Source organism: Nothoprocta perdicaria, unplaced genomic scaffold, assembly GCF_003342845.1.
Source record: "Nothoprocta perdicaria isolate Ctin4 unplaced genomic scaffold, notPer1 scaffold_93, whole genome shotgun sequence".
In the NCBI taxonomy this organism is placed as follows: Eukaryota; Metazoa; Chordata; class Aves; order Tinamiformes; family Tinamidae; genus Nothoprocta; species Nothoprocta perdicaria.
In genome coordinates, this window is record NW_020456232.1 from 482,843 (window position 1) to 485,743 (window position 2,901).

General features: G+C 43.2%; 1 long non-coding RNA gene across 1 annotated transcript; it reads left to right on the top strand.

The window, feature by feature from the left end:
- Positions 1-379: 379 nt before the first annotated feature.
- On the top strand, positions 380-2,065 carry LOC112958963. Its single transcript, XR_003251542.1, has 2 exons — positions 380-471; positions 1,993-2,065. It is a non-coding gene; the product is annotated as an uncharacterized LOC112958963 (long non-coding RNA).
- Positions 2,066-2,901: the final 836 nt, after the last annotated feature.

Consider the following 2,901-nt stretch of genomic DNA (forward strand, 5'->3'; position numbering starts at 1 on the left):
TAAAGATCAAAGGTTGCAAAACCAACACTGGAGAGCCAGGTCCCGTCCTTACAAGGCCCATCAATCATGACTTAGTTCTGGCCCATCTCACATGATTTTCCACCATGTGCTGTCATTCAGATAAATGTTTACACATAGCAGTAGACCAGAGACACCCACAACTCTTATGCCATAGGTTCCTGACAACACTTCTCCTTTTCTGTTTACCCTGTATCTTTTTTCCTTTCCATTATTTTTTCTTTATCTCACAGTTGATGACTGGTACGTGACTTCTGCTAGTGGCACACTGGGAGTTTTCTTTTCTCCTAGGTTAACAAATATCAAGATCAAWATAAAATTGAGATAAAGTCTGCTCTTTTGTGGTCCCCCTAGGTGATCATGATATTTGTACTTGTTGAGATCCTGCAGCCCTCTGCCAGCCCATGAAGCAGAAGTTAGGCAGGAGAAGGAAGCTCTGAAATGAAAATAAAGGTAAGTCACTGAAGGAAGTGTTCAGATGAAGCTGTCTCCTTTTACACTGCGGTTACTAATCTGCTCTGAGACCTTGGGCAAATCACTTCTTTTTTCCCCACCTTTCTTTTCCCTTTCTTTCCTTCATTGTGAACACTACTAGTAGGGGYAATTTTTTTGCATAATGGGGCATCAGCAAGTCCCATTCTTATGAGTTTCTTAATTTTGCTGGAGTATAAAAACTGATCTTTGTGTGGCGTGTTCCCAGCTTTGCCCAGAGAAAGAGGCATCCGTGGTACGACTTTTCTTATAAAGGATTCCTTGGTGAGGTTTTATGAACAATGATAAGACCCTGAGATCACTGGGAATTCTGTTTGTTTAAGTCTCACAAAATGGATTTTTCCCCAAAATATTTGGTCTATCAAAAAGTTAAAAAAAATTTATAAAAATTCATTTTGTCTCAGAGAAAATGACAATGAAATATTTCATTCCATAGTTTTTGAAGCTTTAAAATTTATTTTAAACAAGAAAGTGAATTTAAATGTTAAAACTTCTAAAATGGAGAAATCTGCAATTATCTCCAAGAATATCTAAATTAAATATGCAATGAAAATGAGCACCTGTATGTTTGGTGTAAGAATAAAATAGTTGTAACTTTTAGGTTTTAGGTTTGTCTGCTCTGGTTACAGAGTTGGACAAAGCCAGCAGCTTTGTGTTAGTTGTCAGAATTTTCGGGGGCCATAAAATTTCTGACCTGAATTTTCTWCCCATTTCTGTGACTGAGGGAATTTTTTTTGTGGAATTCCAAAAGGCAGATTTAAGTCTGCAGTCCATTGCCATTTAAGTTATAAATTTAGAAATGAGAATTAATCAGAACAGCTGTTCAAAATAACTGATTTGTTTACTAATAGAATATCTGTTTCTGTAGAGCCAGCCCCAGATTTCTCACCCTTAATTCCCATTACTTGTTAGTGTTATTAGAAAGAATAATGATTAGTGTAATTTTCTTATTACTGTGGCTGTYAGGGCCATGGCTGGAGGGTCAAATGGCCATTTGACAATGAAGATCCAAATTTTCAGAAATGGTTGGTGACTCTAGATACTTGTTTTTTCACTGTCTAGTCTTTGGATCCCTTAAGAAGGGATTTTGATGAAGGGACCTGATTTTGATAAAGTATTGAGCCTTATTTTGCAAGGTGCCTGAAAAGAAGTCACAGACAGAACTGTTTCCTTTCCTGCTTTGTGCCTTTGAGCATAAAAGAAAGTTGCATCAAAGGGGAAAAAACAGCAAAAAGCAAATCAGGGAAGTATGGCTGTATTATCATTCTGAAGAATCGTTTTAATGCCAGTGTGGGCAACAGTTAAAATAAAGCTTTTGTGTTTTTGCACCTCTTGAGATGTGACAGGATTCCAGCTTTTCGTGGCACACCAGAATTACTTCTTAGCACAAAGTCACTCTGACTCGCTAATGAAATTATGCCCGTTACCCACAAGGATTCCACTTTGCCCTGCACGTTGTCTGACTAATGTATTTCCTGCTAGCAGGGGCTGGCGCCAGGGCTGGTGCCAGTGTTGAAGAGCCTCGTGCTGCTGCTCGCCCAGAGGAGCGCACTCGCTGGAGGGAGGATCCGTGGAGGACCAGGGTAGGTGTCCGGCCAGTTCAGGGGCCAGCTGGGCATGGCAGATGCTGCCAGAGTAGGGCAGAGCGGGTGCTAGAGGCAGGAGTTGAGCCCACGAGCTGCAGAGCTGAGGCAGYGGCAGGGCAAGTGGGGCTCTGCTAGGGACTGCTGGGTGAAACCCCCAAGGACCCATGAGATGTGCTGCCCTCTGGAAGGAGCCTGTGCRTTAAAGAAGATCAGGAGTGACTGGGTTGTTGGGCTGGCTTTGGTTGGGAGCAGATTTCTGCTGCTCCTCACGGTCAAGATTATGGGGAATTGGCTGCTGGGTTAAATTTATGGTGGATTGCAGCAGGCCACTGTGTTTGGACTTCCACCTGAGGCTGGCAGGGATCTGGGTTAGAATTTGGCCAGTTGGCAGTCCTGGCTCAAGGTTAGGTTGGGAAATGTTGAGTGGGATTTTTAAAGCACCCTTTAACTTGTGAGAAGGCAAAGCCAAGCAGGTTATGAAAACCTCCCTTACAACGTTGTATAATGGATCATGTCATAGGTAGCTTCTCCCTGCTGGCATCTGTAATTTCTGAAGGAGCTGCCTTTCTGTCCAGCTTCTCAGGACAGGGCCTAGGTCTCCAAGACTCTGCTAGTGCAGAGTCKCAGGGTGCACGGCCCGGCCCTCCTAAGCAGGGGCCTGGGCAGAAGCAGAGACCTAGAGCCTCAAGTTGATTTAATCTGTGCCTGCCTCTGTAACTACGCCTGGCTTCCTCTGACCCAAATTACCTAACTCAGCTGGTATTTCCTTCCTCATATTCCTTCCCTTACATCTATGCATCTCACC